This window comes from Mirounga leonina, unplaced genomic scaffold, assembly GCF_011800145.1.
Source record: "Mirounga leonina isolate KUSES-001 unplaced genomic scaffold, KU_Mleo_1.0 Mir_154, whole genome shotgun sequence".
Taxonomy (NCBI): domain Eukaryota; kingdom Metazoa; phylum Chordata; class Mammalia; order Carnivora; family Phocidae; genus Mirounga; species Mirounga leonina.
In genome coordinates this window covers 53928585-53946571 of record NW_023270389.1, presented here as the reverse complement: position 1 = coordinate 53946571, position 17987 = coordinate 53928585, and the positions used below count along the sequence as shown (strand labels likewise).

Here is a 17987-nt window from a genome sequence, read left to right as displayed (position 1 = left end):
CTATATATTTGAAATATTTAATTAAGTTTTGAAGAAACCAGAAAATTTTATGTAGTCTTGTGCTACATTTTTGAAGGTTCAATCACAATCTCAGGAAAATGAAATTAATTTTAAAGACTGACGTTAAAACATTTTAGTGAACCAAGTCAAAGTTGACAATTTTCTAATTTTATCTGTCTCCCACCTTTTTTACCCATGAGTGTTTGAGACATTCATATACACAAGCCAGCCCTGATCATTTCACCCCAGTTCACAGTGTATAAACTGAAGTTTTGACATTTCCTCAAGAGATATGGTAAAATATACATTGCATTACCATTGATCCCTTTCCTTGCTCTTTTTGAAAATAATCGAATTGCCTGAACATCTCGGGAGTATCGAAGTTTACAGTGAATGGGAGCATGTTTTCCAAGTGAATGCGTTGGCCTGGAAACTCCACCTTCAGAACTGTAGTGTAATCTCCTCCTTAATTAAACAATGACAAAGTAATAAATCTTTGTGTATCATGACACTTGGGAATATCCGAGCTTCTATTTCAATTTTCTGTATATCAGCAGAGGAGAAGCAACTGTTCTAATACATATGAACATTATGTTCAAAATACTCTTTTCACTATGTTTTGCCTAGACCCAAACTGGTAGAGTTTATTAACTCAAAATACATGATCCCTTTGAGAGAACATTATCTCTTCCCTTGTTTTCTTTTCTCCCTCTCTCTCTTAAAAAAATCATGACATAGAAAACTAAACTTAGTTTTTGTAGTAGAATTATTAGAATCACTTATTCTCTGCCAAGCATCCGACAGAAGTTATATTGTTTTGTCATATTGATTATGGGGTGCTGCAAAGCTGTGTACAATAAATGTCACGGGTAGGAATTTACTGACAACAATTAGGAAAAGAGAACTATAGAAAGCACAGGAACATTTTCAGAAATGGGTTTTATTGTATTTCATCGGCACCACTCACTTTACTTTTCGGTGGGTTTCAGTATTCGAATCAAAATATAATATAATAAAATCATACATACGAATTAAGTATTAAACCAACAGATCCGGCCCCCAGGCCCCCGCGCCCCTCATTTTGGTCGTAGCTCTTGGTGTAGATGCTATGGTGTGAGGGCTGCTCTCTTTCAGTGGCTGGTTGTCCCTCAGGCTGGGTTGTCATGTGACTGCCTGTCTGTGCCTGCTGTACAGGTGAGCGGATGTTCTGCACAGCAAGTGTAGACAGGCAGTCACGTGACAACGCCGTCCAGCCAGGCCCTTGGTTCCTTCGGGTCTCCTTTGCTCATGGGCAGACACAACCAGTCTGTTTTCCAGATTTGGTGATTTTGGAGGGTGGGCGGGGGAAGGGAGAAAAACACACAATAGAATTAAACATTAAAACATTATGGAACTAAAACAAGTGAGACTTTTGACTTTATTCAGAAAGTACACTTTTACATTTGTTCCAGACATGCTAACATGGATAATGGACGTAACAGAACACTCACACTGAAATCTCAAGGAAAAAACAAAACAAAACAAACAAAACAAAAAGATTAAACACAAGGTTTATTCTTAAATCCAATTCGTATTATTATTATTACTGGCCCACATGCAGTCAGAGTTCAGAGTCATTGAGCCAGATGTTTTTCCTCTTCACAAAAACTCTGCATATTTTCATACTGAAGTTAAAGATAAAGACTATGTTTATACATGTTTCTTGTAGTCGATAAGTACCATAGCCTTGCCCATGAAAAAGAAACTTGTCATTTACATGGAAACGGCAGCCATTTTCGAAATAATTAACAAGCCTAATCTATTTGGCAATTCAACCAGCCAACTTTGGTATCCGATGCTTTGATAGTGGGATTTGACAAGGGGATGCATTTCTTGCCAATACTTCATAAAGCAGAGGGGAACTTGTTTAAATTTCTCATAGTCTTTTTAAGGCAAAGGTTTTAAGTATGGATGTGAAAACCAAATAAGAAACGGTTGTGAGCTTACGTGTTCCTCCTCTTAATTAACTACAGCGCCGGGCCATGAACCAGAAGGGTATAAACTAAAAAGTCGTTACCCACAGTGATGCTCAGAATGTGTTTTGGACATTGGTGGTACAGTACAGTTACAGAATAGGACCTTAAATGTAGGAAAGAAAACTTTATTTCATATCCAAAAAGTAAAACCAGACCCCTTAGAAAATTTTCTTATAATTTATACAAGAAAGAGTTAATGGTGTTAAATACACAGGTAGAAAATGTAATTCTGGTGGCTCAAGGATAATCCTACTGGCTATTTTAATATAAATGATCATTCACATCCATAGAGGTATTTAATAAATCCCCCTGCCCTTTAAAAAACAAAATATTTAGATAGAATTCCAGTAAGTGGGATTTCTTCAAAAACAAAACGAAATCTTATTGTCCAAGGAGTGTGTAGTTTGGGACTTTTTCCAAAGAGTTTTAAAGAAAACACCTAGTTTGTTATTTCCCTTTAATTATAAAATTCTGAGAAAATAGCAAATAGAAACTTTATGGAGAGGAAAATATTTTTAGAGACTGAAAAATTATAGTTTTCTACACATCTGAACTTTTATGCATTGATTAGATATGGTACAGTTTTAACAAAGAGGTGATAAGAGCAATTTTCCATTTATTTATTTGATTTCAAGAAAATAAATGTCTGATTCTGTTTCTGGTCAACATTCTGAGTAGAGAACTTTCTTTTTTTCTGACAGAATCAAAAATGTCAGTAAACTTGGCTGCTATTTAGATAATCACAAGGTCAGAGTATGCAAAAACAAATACCTTATGAAACTATTTTGTTATTGTTGCTGCATTCAGTGTAACAGAAAATATTTAGAGTGATTCACTTACAAAGAATATATTGGTGGAAATTAAAAATTACTGTAATTCTGTATAGCTTTCCCTCTCTCTCCCACAAATAATTTGATCCAGTTAACTCTGCTCAATTAAAGGAATGATGCATGCAACCTGAAAAAATAGAAAGAAATATTTGTGAGTTTATCTGTTATATTTTAATACGAAACAGTTTTACTAAACCAAGATAATCCAAAAATATTTGAGCCTGAAAAACCATAACTTATTTTTCAAGGGGAAAAAATCTTGCTGAAAAATGACTACTCTATTCATAAGACTTTTGGAAAATTTATGTTTCTAATAGCTTTTTAAACTACAATTATAGTAAGTATGTGGCATATGCATACTTCATAGTTATGTTGAACCTGCCCTTAATCTTGTTAAAAAGACAGAAGGCTGAAAAATACATTTAAGACTTTTTTCCCATCTCCCAATGAATGGATATTCCCAATGAATATCCATTCATTACCACTTAAAATACTAGCTAAAATATGAAAGAGCTATTTACATGATTATCATACCATGTAATTTTTAATATGGTTATTACACCTTGTTTTCCTTTGTCTTTTATTTATTATCTTAAGGAAAAAAATGTAATGAAAGAATTATCTTCTAAATCCTTTAGAGGATTTAGAATTATCTTCTAAATCCTTTAGAGCAAAATTAAGCCAAAGCAACTTCAGGAAACTGGCTGTCACGATAGGTCAGGAAATTCAAAATGAAGATTTAATTATTTTCCTTAATTTACTTCATTATCTCTATTTATTAAAACTGATAAAGCTTTTAATAGACTTTCAAAACCTGGGTAAATATTTCTGTTTACATAGTTTGCAGCACACAAGTGAAAAGATGAAAGAAACCAAGTAAGAAAGTTTCTGTCTTCACGAAAGACAATTGCCTGTCTCCTTTCAGGTGAGAGCCTGACCTTCTAGTTATTTTAAGCTGGGATTTCTGAATGAAGGTCGCTCAGTTATTATTTGGACATTATTGTGGTGGGTGGGATATTCTCCTTAGAAAAGAGGAAAATGGGTTGTTTTTAAAGAGCAGATCTCTTGTAGAGTAATTGAAAGCTTTGGCTTCTCTTTAGCAGGGATGGACGCTGGTGGATGCGTGAACTTTTTCACATTATCAAGTTGTATTTTTCTTTTATTTCCTTAAAAAAAGGGGGGGGAGATTCTTTCATTAGAAGTTTTATGCCTAACCTTTTTCCCATGACATGAAAAACTTGGGTGGTCTGTAAGGCGAGAGGTGGGGGTAGACAGTATATTTTGGTCTTTTAAAAACATAAACACCATTATCTGGGCCGAAAGACAGAAATGTGAAGCAGGAAGGACGTTAACCTATTGACTAATTGTAAGAAAGTGATCAGTTTGAAATTTTGTCTCATTGTAAATAAACTCTCTTTGATTTTGAGATCCGTGGCTTAAAAAAGGGAGTGAGGTTTGAAAACTGTTTTATATTGATCCTCTTCCAATTAAGAATTGATGGTGTTAAAGCTAAGGCCCTAAATTTCCTTTTCTTGGATGCCAGAAAAAAGTTTTCCTTTTAACCCAGTACCTAGCCTAACTTACCAGTCATCCACTCACTAAAATGAAAAATAACTAAAAGCTTCTATGAAATGCAGTTTGGACAGACTCCGCAAACATTTTTCTCTTTCTGACAATGCACAATGTTTAATTTTAATACTTACCGTCATGTGCAGCGGTAGTTTTAGTTGAAGATGTCACTGTTGGTTAGTTTCCTCTGGAATAGATCCCATGACCTCTAAAATATTTGTATATCTCCTTATAAAGTAATATCAAAATAAAGTTAAACATTGCTCTAATTGCCCTGGAAAGAGATAAGGTTATTTTACGATATGTGTGTATACATGCTGGCGTGTGTACCAGCGTATAAACGACCATCCTATCCTGCCTTCAGTCAGCAAGGGTTTATAAAGTGAGCTTTTACTTTTGATGCTTAATTTAGCTCATGCAATTTAAAAATAAGTACGATTCCTTTTCATTTGTTAAAAGCTTGCATCAAAAATGGGTTGTCGGGACTCCACCGAGCACTTGCACGCACTCCTCGGCTACCCCTCTACAAATTAATTCTTAAGGTTCCTATTCCTGTACTTATGCCAAGGACACCATCGGGTCCCCTCTATCTCCAGACTAAAAGTCATCCTGAGGGAGAAAATTGGTGGGCGAGCAGTGGCGTTTAGTTTCTTAGAGTCAAAAAGACCATTAAATGTGAAGAAAGACATTTAAATTAAATATACATGAAATGAAAGCAAGTTGTGAAATTCTGTCATTTATACAGAGTTAAAAAAAAAATTCAGAAAAACTTAAACATTGCCAAAGTCCCTTATAGCTCTTTTTCTTCTTTAGTTAAGTGCATCAATTAGTAAAAATATATTTCTTGAGAGTAAGCTTCCGTAATTACCTAATAGTTTTTTTTTTCAGTTTCCTTGTGTAAAAGGAACTATATAGGTTTTAAATATCTCTTGTTCTATTAAAAATACTTAATATGCAAGCCTCCAAGTCACAATAGAAAAAACAAAGGATGGCTTTATTATATCATCTAAGTGGAGAAAATAACTAAATTTACCCTTGCTTTTTATATTTTAACTAAAAACTATGGATAGAAGAGATAACTTAATATGTTCTTTATACCAGTTTGGGGATAATCAAAAGGGTGATTTAAAAAGTAAATTGTTTTCACAAAAGATAACCTGGGGAACTTTTTGTAATAAAATGTTTTGCAAAAGAGAACTTGTGACAATTTTTGAATTGTTGCAAAATGTACAATTTAGAAAAGGATTTGTTCAGGAACCACTGTAATTTTAAAGAATTTAAAGGAAGACAAAAGAGATCACATTCATTTTTTTCATAAAAACTATAGAACAGATGTTTTCATTATATAGAATAGTTTGGGGGTAGATATAAATGGGGGTTGAGGGACTTAGGGGTGAGGCAGTAACATTTTTCCAGAACTTTCTTTAAGAGGCCCACCTTTAAAGTTCAGCATGGATCATATTGCAACCCAGACTTTCTCTATTATTCTCTCTATTGGGATTTCATTCAGCTTGAGGGTTTTCCTCCCTCCCACCTTCCCCCCCACCCCCCTTCACCTCCAGGACAGCTGGAAACTGACCAAAGAAAACTTTGCCTTCGTTTACAAATTCCTTTTTTATCAGTGGGTTTCTAGACAAAGTACCTTATCATTTTAAATGCTCGGAGAAATAGAAGCATTGTAAAATATAGACATGAGGTCTCAGCTGACCAGCAATTATCAACCATTTTTGGATTTAAAAAAAAAAAAAAACTGTAACACAGAGATATATATTGGGATATCTGAAGACAGAGGTTTCTTCTATTCTCCGACTTAATCAGCTGCTGACTCACTAAGTTCTGGGTTGGCGCTCTTTTCTGGGTCAGTCCCATCTGCATTGTCTGGTGGGCAAAAACTTGGCAGCCTCTTTTATTGTTAGATACTACTATTCCTGGTATTTATATTATGTACGTAAATTTTCAAAACACTATTCGGATAGCATTTTAAAAATAGCAAATATTCTTTACTTTGAAGCAAAATGGACTCAATCCCAGGGTGTTAAAAGTTCTACTACAGCTCTTACTCAAGTAAGTTTTTATGTCCTTGGATTATTAATTTCAACAATTAAAAACTAGCCTCATTAAATTACTCTTAAGTGCTTGGAGTGTTTTCATGTTTCATTTGGAAGTGGGAAAAACTTTACACTTAAGAAAATACTTGACTTATAAATCTTCAGAAATCAAATAACATACAGTAAATCGCTCTATACCACATACTGTTACTCTTTCAGAAGTAAACCATAGCTCTCCATCACACATATCCCTCTGTTTCTCTCGCATGTGAACGCAAATCATTGGCTCCCCACCTCAGCTCTCCTGGGCACAGACCAGGTGAGCAGTCAAGAAGGCCTTACCCACAGGTCTTATTTCGAGTAGTCCTTTCTCAGCAGTGTCTCCGAGGGCTTCTGGGTCCCTAGTGTGCAAAACCTGTGAAGAAAAACATTGGGTATGAGATTTGAAAAAGCAAACGAAAGTCTTCTCCTTGGAAACAGCCACGTTTGTCCCCAGCCGTCCATGGCGTTGCTCTCCCTTGCCCAGTCTAACCAATGTGCAGACTACTGTACAACGGCATTGTCCTGAACAGGTAGTCTGAACACTGGGGCGACGGAGCAGGATCTCCAGAAGCTTCCATCTATGTACTTAGAATCCTCTCCTGGTCTTTGGGAAAAGCCTCCCTTCCTGCACCAGGGGTTGCATTCGGCTTTCCCCCCTGAATTCTGCTGCACTGACTGAGACACACTCAAGGGCTGTGATTTCCAGTCTTGACGTGGCACATTTGCTGCAGACTGGGGAACTGGCAATGAATTTAGGACCAGGAAAAGGGGGAGGGCTGGGCTGGAGAGTCCATATATGGGATGATGTCACCCTGGGGAGGTTTGGGTATGCGCTGTGCCGCTGGAGAGACCGCTAGAATCGCCTGCTCTCAGACATGGGTCTGTGCATAAAATGGTACCAGATGTTTTAGTGTAATGTTAAGCAGTCATTTCATCTTCAGGCCAGATTTTTTTCCTCAACTGGGCAGGAAGTGGGCCTCAGTATGGAAAAGCTGTAAAAAAAAAGAGTCGAGATGTACAGTTCTGCTGTGGCCAACTGAAAGTGAGTTAGTGTAGAAGTACAAATTTGCTGTCCGGTCCAGGCTAGAAAAGTAATTTGAAGATAGAGGGTAGATTAAAAAAAAAAAAAAGTAAACAGAAAGTTGAACACTGGAAGTCAGGGCTCATTTGCAAACTTTTTTGAGCTTTCCTGTGGTACTTTATTTTCTGGTATTTCACTCGTCAAAAGGGCAGATAAGTTCATTTTTTTCTCTCTCTCTCTCTTTCCCTCCTCCTCCTCGTCTGTTGGATCTGTCAGCGGCTTGCAGGCTGCTCTAGACTTGAACAGTAATTATAGCAACTTCCTGAAAGTGAAGCCCCCATGAAAAGTCTGGAGAAATGTTCTTTGTCATGGCCTCTACATGAGTAATTAGTTCCACATGTGGCCTTCCTCGTTTCCCTCAGCGATTTTGGCTGGCTCTCTGAATGCTGTGCTATAGCTTGACCTAAAGAAACTTTATAAAGTTTTCATTTCAAACCTCCACTACGAAATCACGACTTCAGGCTCCTAACAAATTGCCTCTGGTAGATCCATGCTCTTAGGAACAGCATTCCTTTTCACTGGTAATTCTTGATTCTGTGTGAATACTTTTGTTTTATTTTAATGGTATTCCACTGCTTAGTTTTTTATCTCCGGTTAACTAAATCTGTTGAAATTTGCCAAGTACCGCTTGACCAAAGGTTATAACATATCAGCCCACTGGCATCTCCTTTTCTTTTCCTGTTGTTGCTGTTTTCAATTATATATATACTGTTGAATATTCTGAGTATACAGCCCTGCGACTGTCCCCCCATAGAATTCTGATTAAAGTTCGGGTTACCTCAAACAAGAGCTTGATTAATTGCTCTTCCAGAAATCAAAATGTGAGAAAATTCCTAGGTAGCTTCCAAATATAATTTGAGTAGCCAAACTATGAAATTTAGTAATCTTTAAAGAATTACAACTAAAGCAATTTATTTCTACTGGCCTTATGCAATACTTTTGAGAAGCAGAAAAATCTACCTCTTTTAATATATTGGTTTGGATATTCCAGAAAGCTTCAAGTGAGAGCCGCCTTGAAGCCTTCACTTATTGTGAAATGACTTCTCTTGAATTAACATATACCACTAATGGAATCTAAAGTTTTGACAAGCCCTGGTCACCTTGGGAGGAAGATTAAATAAGATAAAAATGAATTATCCAGGAATTTAGGATGGAACAAAGACATTAGCAACGGGTACATCATTCATAGAGGGATTTAAACCATCAATGGAAATCCGAGGGATTACTTCCTATCACTGTATTTCTGCTTCCATACTTATATCTATAGGGCCTATCCCATAATACTTGAACAAGCTCAGTATGCCCTAGCTCCCTTCCCCCCCACCCCCATCACTGCTTGTATAATACTGGAAATAGACAAATGTGACTACGTACAATCTCATAGTCTTATTACATGTGGATACCAACTCTGTCCCTTCTCAGTGTCTATATGTTAATTCACAAATCATCATAGAGGGGGCTATGAGCCAGTGGGACAGTAGTGAGCCAGGAATCCAGCATTCCAGGTGTGGGCTTGTTTCTGCCACAAATAGTGAAAGCCTTTCCTCTGCCCTCTTCTATTTATATCGATGAAACATGCCTTGGAAATTTTGGGTAAGGCAGATGAAAGGTGGTTCTGATCAAACTGCTCCATGATTTCATCTTAGTTCACACATCTATAGTTTGTCAAATGTAGGAGAGAACCTTTCTCAAAAAGGGACTTTTACAAAGTTTTCTTCAAGGAATTCAAATTCATAATTATCTTTGCTGTTTTTGAAGCAGTTTAAGTGATTTTCTACAGAATACAGCTATACAGGTTTTGTTCCTAGCATATGTGCCCGTCTCATTGGGTTTCTAGTTGACTAAAATGTTTTAGAGTTATCTTTCCTTCAAATAGTTCAACAAATATTTATTATTGCCTACTCGTATGCTGGTCACAATGCCCAGGACTGGGCATCATCATTGAGAAGATATGATTCCTGCCCTCAAAGGGCTCACAGTTACTTATAATGTTAAGAATGCTAACCTGTGATCAAATTCAATCTACAGAATCTTCCATGCCTCTGTGGGAAGTCCTTGGCATTCATTTGTAAATGGCCTGAGGACCTTTTCTATGTCTGTAAAGTTGTCAGTTAAATACCTGATGTGTGATGGGTTCTAGAAAGCACGGTTACGCACAACAAAGACTCGCCTTGGACAACTAATGTTATTTAAGCCTTTTGCTTACATAAATTTGCCATTTCAAAACATATTGACCAAAGTGATTGTTTGAATCAGTGGATAGTTTGGGGTGACTATAAAATTTGTTCTATTTTAAAATGTCATGGAAAGAAAATACTGTTTCAGTTGGTTATCATTCCGAAGCTTGGCACATTTTTATGACTTTAGAAATTCTCAAATTGAAACCGGGACTGAGTCTTGTTTCTTTGTACTCATGAAGGAACAGGGTTACTAGTGTTTACAATAGAGTATTTTGTGATGTCTAGATACGGTGTCACAGGTAGTATTTATAGTCTGTACTTCAAATAGTATTTATGTAGCTTTAATTTTTTTTGTTACAAAATCAGTGCACGGGCATTATAAAAGTTCAAACAATAGAAAGTATGTAAAGAAAAAAGTTAATCATCTTCCCTTCCAACCTCCTAACCCTTTCCGCTCTCCCAAATTAGTGGTAACAGTTTTGTGTGATTCTTTTTACTGTCTTCTCAATGGCCATTTATAGGTTTTTTATAGAGTACAGAGTCTTTCCACATGCAGTGTAACAGTTTCTTGTAAATATCTTATGTGGTAGATATTAATCATCATTCCCATTTTATCGATGATGAAATTGAGGCTCAAAGTTAAGCATATTCTTTCGTGGAGTTACACTAAGTGGCAGAACTCAGCTTTTTTCTAACTCAGACACTTGTACCCGGAAGCATATTGCAGAGACTGTTTTTTTCCCCTACAGAATTCTTAAGGGCGCTTCTATTTCCTGTTACCCATTTGCTAATTATCTGCTGCCTTCTTAGTTTTATACTGAAATGTTACCAAATATTTCACATATTTGGATTTTTCCCCAAATAGAATATAAGCTAACTGAAGGCAGGGATGCTATCTTTATACTTTTAATGGCCTGTGGCAGACCATTCAGTATACGGTTGAAGAATGAATAAAAGCTACATAGTACCCATGCAGTTTCTGATCAGACCTTTATCATGATAATTATTCGAGAATTAAAACTATCTTATTTTTTAATCTTAAGTGGGAAACATGGATATAGGTGTACTGCAGTTCTGTATCAGATTGCACTATTCTTTTAGAAATGAATGTGAACATTTGGGCCAGCCATATTTCCTTGCTTATTTTTGGCCTTGTAATCTTCTAGAAGCATCCTGTGTAGCTATCGTTCATATAATCTTGTGTGAAAAGCAGGATCTAACCAAGTTGTGGCGTTTCCTTTCTTGTTGTTTTCTCCTTCCCAGTTTGTATCTGAGATAAAAATCTAGTTGACCCCAGTTCACTGCAAATTAGGAAAGATAGCCCCACTTGGTTTGCCTTTATGTTGTGTGGATTAGCACTTGTGTGTGTATGTGTTTGTGTTTTTTTTTTTTTTTTAATTGGAAGCAATGCAATCCCCTAATCACTAGCATTTACTATTTTGTTGGGGCCCAAAAGGACTGGGAGATTTGTTGTAGCAAAGCTTTCCCCTTTTCTGTCCTTCCCTGACTCTCAAATGGCTGCCTTCAGATCACTGCAGTGAGATGCCCTCTCAGGCAGAGATGCAACATCACAGGCTGTAAAATGGAGGAGAAATAGTCCAGAAGAGTCAACAGATTTTCCTTCAGCAACTGCAAAAGAAGTAAAATTAGAACAGCTATAAATCATAAATTTAATGCAACCGATTTTACAGTCTTCAAAAAGCTTGCGAAAAGCGAAGATTGTGAGAGAGTTGATTTTAAAACGTACATTTACTAATGCATGTTTTGTTTTGCCTGTCTGTAGACTTTCCATTGCTGAGTCTGTTTATTTAGAAATCAGCCTCTAACCAAAGGCAGTATATATTTTATGAACATTCTTTCCTCAAATCAGTTGAGGAAGATACTGTTACGACTTTGAGTTTCACTAACCACTGTCCTGCACAGCAGCCGTTTCTCTATTTCAGTAACATAATACATCCGGCAGATAAACCTTAAAAACTCTGGCTCTATTGAAAACCAGTCGCATGAAGGTAAAAATATGATTTATGACTCCAGCAAAATTTCAAGCACTGTCTTGAAATCTTTAGGGGAAGGCAAGATAAAGGGATAGGAAAATTGGCGCTGGCCTTTGCAGGCAGATTTTTAAGTGAGAGCGTACTAGGAATGCGGTCTGCTGCCTGCTTCAGCCCCCAAAAGCTGACGAGCATCATCTGAATGCTATGTGCTGTGAGCTCCCATTGAATTCCACGTTACAATCGGACTTTAAAATGAGCACTGGCTCACTTGGACAAGAGAAATATGGTGTCCTCGGGTCACTGACAGTTTTAGAATATTGCCTCCTGATGTCTTTTGGCATCACCAATATTTTATTTCCTTAGTATGGCTCAGAAATGAGCATGCATGATATCAAAAAGAAAAAAAAAGTGTGTGCATCACATGAAGACTCAGAAAGCACTTTTTTGCAGGGCTATAGAAAGTGTCCTTTCTGTGGCTGGGGGCTCAAGTGAAGCATATTGGCTACAAGGCAATCTGTGTGTGAAAGGAAGCTTTCTGCTTTACCCAAAATACGTGCAGTTACATGGTAGGTCATTTTAGAGGCTCCAAGTCTTTATGTGCTGATAGGCATCCTTGCGCAATACATGGCACAGTATCTTTATTTTAGGATTTATAATCTTCTGGTATATTCAAAAGTGGATATGCAAATTATATGAGTTGCCAAAAGGGTTTGATCCCACATACATCTGTTTAGTTGAGTATATTGTAATAACTGGCTTCTTAATTCTGTTCAGACTCCAGAGAATTTATTCAAGGGACACATGAGACCATATTAAAATACTTCTATTCATGCCACCATGGGAATTTGCTTTACTTTTACAGGGAAAAAAAAAAAGCACTTAGTGTATGAATTAGTTCATGTTGAAAGGTTATTTACATGTTGCAGATGAGTATTAATCATATGTTTATAAACACATTATTTGCATATGAATCAACCAAAAATGGCTTCAGTTCACCAAACAGAATCAGATCATGTAACTTCACTGACCTTCAGGACTATAGTGCAGAAGCTGTGGAGAAAGGAAAGTGTACGGTTTTCCATTTTTAAGGGTTTGTTTTGCTTCCTTAGTCCTTTTTTTTTTTTTTTTTTGAGCACTTACTTTATATCAGGCCCCCTGTGCTAGTTTTTTTCACATGTGGTGTAATGTAATCCAACAACCCCGAAGAGAGGATTTCCCCATGGTTACAGATGGAGAAGTGGAGGCTCCAGGAGGCAGTCCAGTGTGAGGGTTCTGGAGCTAGTCCACGTGTGTTTGAATCCTGGCCTCACAACTTGCTATGTGACCTTGGCAATTACTTAACTGTTCTGGGCTCCAGTTTCCTTATCTTTAAGATAGGGTTTCTGTAAGGACTAAAAAGCCTAACAGCGTGCGATGAAAGCTTGGAACAGGGCCTGGCCCAGACGTGGGCCTCATGCAGGTTAGGTGCTGCTCTGAGGGCACAGCCAGATCCCCACCTTGCTCCTGTTACTGACCCTCGATTCAAAGCTGGGTACCCTGACTCCAAAGCCCAAGCAATAGCAAGTACTGTGCAGGGACAAAGTGTGTTATTTTCCTCAAGGTGTTTATAATCTCACTGGGTAAATAAACCATGTATGTGTAAAATGAGTAAAAATAGAAGAAAATACTTGATTCTGAAAGAAAGACAACAGGATTGTTTTGAAAGCACTGCAGTGGTAGCTGGCCCCGTAAGATAACCTTTTTGAAAAGCCCATAATGACCTTACTCTCTTTTGAGTTTATCCACTTTTATTATAGTTTTGTATGTATATATTAAAACACATGTGTGTACATAAATGTGTATGGGTGTGTGGGTACAAATGTGTGTGTGTATGTGTGTGTGTGTATATACACACATTTTTTTTTAAAACTAAACCAGATCTTTATGTGAGAATTACCAACATCAAAATCAAATTCTTTCCCCTTTTTAAAGTAACCTATTTTTTTTTTTAGGCTAGACTGTGTTCAATGTTTTTTGTAATCTTAGACGTTAGTTTTAGTGTGTGCACGTTTCAGTCATTTAAAAAAAAAAAATTGTGCCTGTCAGAGCTTTACAGGAGCAACTGAAGGTTAACAAGTGTAAATTAGATAGGAAATGTGTTCATAATTTTGCAAGTACAACATTTTAAGGGGACTGATTTCTACAGAGGGGGAGTTATTTCTGCTTGCATTTAAAAACTGCACACACACTTTGTGTACTGTTGGTGCAGTTTTGTTAGGGAACAGTTTACCTCCAACCTCTGCTTTGTAACAGAATGTTTTCCTCTGGTACAATTTACTTCCTTTCTATTTCATCTTGGTTTTTTCAAGAAAGAACTGGTCTTGGATTTCATTGGCCAGAGTGGATAATGATTGCTTTTGAAATACTGGCTTGTTTTACTGGAGAACTAGTAGAATTTTAAATAGCTTTTTTTTTTTTTTTTTTTCTTTAAGAGATCTGGACCCCACTGAAAATATTTGGGGGTGGCCCCAGGTGCTACCTGGCCCAGGGTGCATGTCAACTACTGGAACCAATGCTTAGAATTCAACTTGCATTTTCAAGGCCTAGTGAATTATTACTGAGAGGCTCAGTGAAGAACCAAAAGAACTTAAAGTTAGTTTGTTTGTTTGTTTGTTTTTCTTCACGTTTTCTGAACAGAAAAAACGGAAGCCCTAAGAAGTGGCCTAAGAGGAACCTTTTACTTTTGTAGTTACCTTTGTCAGTAGTGAAGCCAGGTTGAGGTTAGTGGATTTCCCTCCTTTTTTTTCATAATTCCAGACCATGACATTTTCAGTACCACATTTCAGTTGGTTAATTTTTGGAAAGTTAAGCCCCTCATTTTTTTTTTTTTTAACCTTTAACAAAATATAAGAAAGCTAGTGGGAGGTGATTTGCCAGTGAAATTTAGTCCTATCTGTTTTCTGAATCAATCTTAATTTTAGTTCCATCTTTGCATTCAGGTCATAAAATAATCAGTGTTGGTCACTCAGTAATGCTATTACTGGTTAGGTTGGATCCAATTTGTTAATGTCAATTCTAACTTTATTATTGTTTAATTTGATTTTGTTTAGATCGTATGTTGTATACTCAGACTCATTTAGATGAAGAGCCACTTTTGCTGCATTCCTCTACTGGATCATTTTCAGCGTATTTCTCTGTGCATTACGTATAAGCAGAATTTCCTGAGTATATCAAATTCTCCGCTTACAACTACCATTCCCACAGTACATGGTATCTATCTCCTTCACATTCAATAAAGGAGAGTTTCAGTGAATTTTTGTGTATATGCATGCTGTTGGGAACTGGAAAGGCCATGCTGAAAACCATTTTGACTACCAGTGTATACTGTGACCATGAAATGGACGTTTTGAATTAACATTCACAGTGAAAACACTAAAGCCAAGTCGCTCAGTGCCTGGGGCATAAGATGTTTGGTGATTTAATGTTTGTACAGATTTAATTAATTCTATTTGATTTCAAAATTTCATCTTTCTTGAAGAAATTCCACTTCTTTGAAGTTAAATTAAACCTTTTTTAAAAAGTTCTTGTTTTAAGGGCGCCTAGGTGGCTCAGTTGGTTAAGCTTTTGACTCATGATCTCAGCTCAGGGCTTGATCTCAGGGTCATGAGTTCAGGCCCCATGTTGGGCTCCACGCTGAGCATGGAGCTTACTTAAAAAAAAAAAAAAAAGTTTTTGTTTTAATTCCAGTTAGTTAACATGCAGTATTTTATTAGTCTCAGGTGTACAATATAGTTAAGCCTTTGTATTCTTGGCTACAACTGAGGTATTAGAGAAGGAGCACCAGAATTGATTGGTTCTAGTTCAATTCTGCTATTTTCTGATTTGTCAAACGAGAGGTAGTTGGGAGGTGGTCATTGGGAGATAGCCTGAATTAAATGATACGGATAAAATAAATTGGGATACTTTTGAAAACATTCTGCAACAATTCATAGGGCAACAGTTTGGAGAGTTGCCATGGCAGTGCCTTAGCGCAGATGGTTATAGTGCTGTAGCAGAAATATTTCCACCCTTGGTGACTTTTGTGGTGGCCCTGAATGTTTAAAGAGAAGAAAAGCAGAGAATTAATTCAACTAGTTGTATCAAAACGCCACGACATGAGTTAATGTCCCTCCATCTGGTATGTGTTAATATACCTCCACAAGTGACCAAAAGGCATTCAGTAAAATGGGCTTATTGCTCATTTTTATGCTTTCCTTCTCCTCCTCTTTTCTACTTGTCCTTCTTCCCTCTCCACCCCTCTCTTGATCAGTGTGAGAATTTCTGTTGCTTTGTCCTCTTTTCTCTAGCCCCGCCTCTTCCTGTTTTTCCTTCAGAACAAGGGACTGGACTTCAGGAACCAGTGAAAATATGTACTCAACTATTTAAAAATATTTTTGATTTTTTCTCTTTACATTTTCAATCAGATGAATTTAACCTGATGTATGCATTGCTTAAAAACAAATAACTCCTAAACTAAATTACATTGCTTTTATTCTTCCTTGTGGCCTTTAAAATAATTCTCTTATGAGCCAGCAACTTTTGATTTAAAACAAAACCAACATCAAATGTCTTTGGAAGGGAGGAGAGAGAATGTTAGAGTTTTAGATCATTCATGCTGTTTTACTTTAAATCAGCTTTCTCATGGCTCCAAAGAATATTGTATACTAAATATTTTCAGATAACCATATAGACTTTATTGTCTGTTTCATCCGTTCATTCATCCATTTGCTGATTCTTCTCAAAGAATTTGAGAAGTCTGGCTTGTTCTGATATTTATCACCTTTCACACTTGATTATAAGCTCCTTGAAGGCAGGGGCTATGCCCGTAGCTTCTGTCTGCTTCACAATGGCTTCTCACATGGAATCGGGTCAGTAAGTACATGGTGACCAATCTGAGATTATCCTGAATGAGAGGGTCAAAAAAAGGGGAGTCCTTCTTAAGTAAGAATCAAGACCACGAAAAATCTCCCTTCTACTTTGCATACGTGACATTTTTATTTACCTTACAAAGACTTAAAATATAAACTCTAATTACATTGCTACAATACATAGGCCATTTGTAGTGCATTTGAGACTGTGCTTAGAATGTGCCACAAAATGCTACAGATGCCATCTTACTTAAAAATCACAAGGAGGAGTTTTTTTAGATGAATGCCTGCTGGGAAGCTACTGCCAGGAGAAATGCGGAAACCACATGAAATTCACTACATAAAGAAATCTGGTTTCCATTTCTGCGCTGCATTTGGTGCTTAGCAGGAAGAAGATAAACAAGCTGTTTAAAACTAAAGTGAATGGCGAAGGGATTAAATCTTAAAATCCCATATCGTAAATGTATTTTGGAATTTGTGAAATTTAATCCCATCACATAGGATCCTTTAAGAAGGGAGAAAATGTGTTGAGTCTTCTAGTTTTAGATATCTCTGTGGAATGGATGAGTAATTTTGCTTCCTGCTGATGAGCAGTAATACAGCCGTAACATTTGCTTCAGCTGAAATTAAAACGAAAGTCTCATTCTAGTCTTTAGGGGCAGACATTATTTTCAGAGTGAGAAAAGGGAAGGAAGCAGGAAAACTGTCTTTTTGGGGGTTGGTTTTAGATCATTCCTTCTAGGGAAAGGAGAATTTTACTCTAATGTTCTAAGTTAGCTATTTTTAAAACTGTATGGAAAGGTATATGAGTGGGGTAAGATCGGAGGAGAAGAGTTGAAACTTCTTATTTTCAGAGAAATATTCTGGAGATTTCTTTTTCAGTTTTCTGTTTAGTGGCCCTTATACAATTTAAATATGTTATCAAGTTGGTATTTAAGGAGGAATGAACCCAATTAAGATAAAATGGATTGTGAATAACAAAACGTTAACATTTAAAACATAAAGACCAATCATTCAAATTGTGATTTCCCTTTTAATAAACGTAACCAGATTGTGTATGCCCATGTTTAGGAGTAACAGGCATGCATTTCTAAATTCAGTAGGCCTTGTGCTTTGAAAAAGCCTGTGAGATCAAGAAGATTATAAAATTAAGTTCATCATTTACTCGAGGGGATTAAAACTTTTCCTTCCACAGCTTAATTCCTACTTTACGGTAGAAAAGGGAGGTGGAGTTATTTAAGGTTTATTTTAATTACTTTCAATTCACATGGCGGATTTGTTTGTTGCTGTTGTTTCACTATTTTAACTTCCACTCTGAAAACTTTTAGCTGGCTTCTCTTTA

At 36.7% G+C, this 17987-nt stretch overlaps 1 protein-coding gene and 1 long non-coding RNA gene across 6 annotated transcripts in view; one reads left to right on the top strand and one right to left on the bottom strand.

Moving 5' to 3' along the window:
• Positions 1 to 17987, top strand: part of DNM3 (dynamin 3) — a 559032-nt gene that overhangs the window by 302609 nt on the left and 238436 nt on the right. The window lies entirely within an intron of this gene.
• On the bottom strand, positions 921 to 7293 carry LOC118014474. Its single transcript, XR_004680290.1, has 2 exons — positions 4549 to 7293; positions 921 to 2972 (listed from the first exon to the last, which is right to left on the bottom strand). It is a non-coding gene; the product is annotated as an uncharacterized LOC118014474 (long non-coding RNA).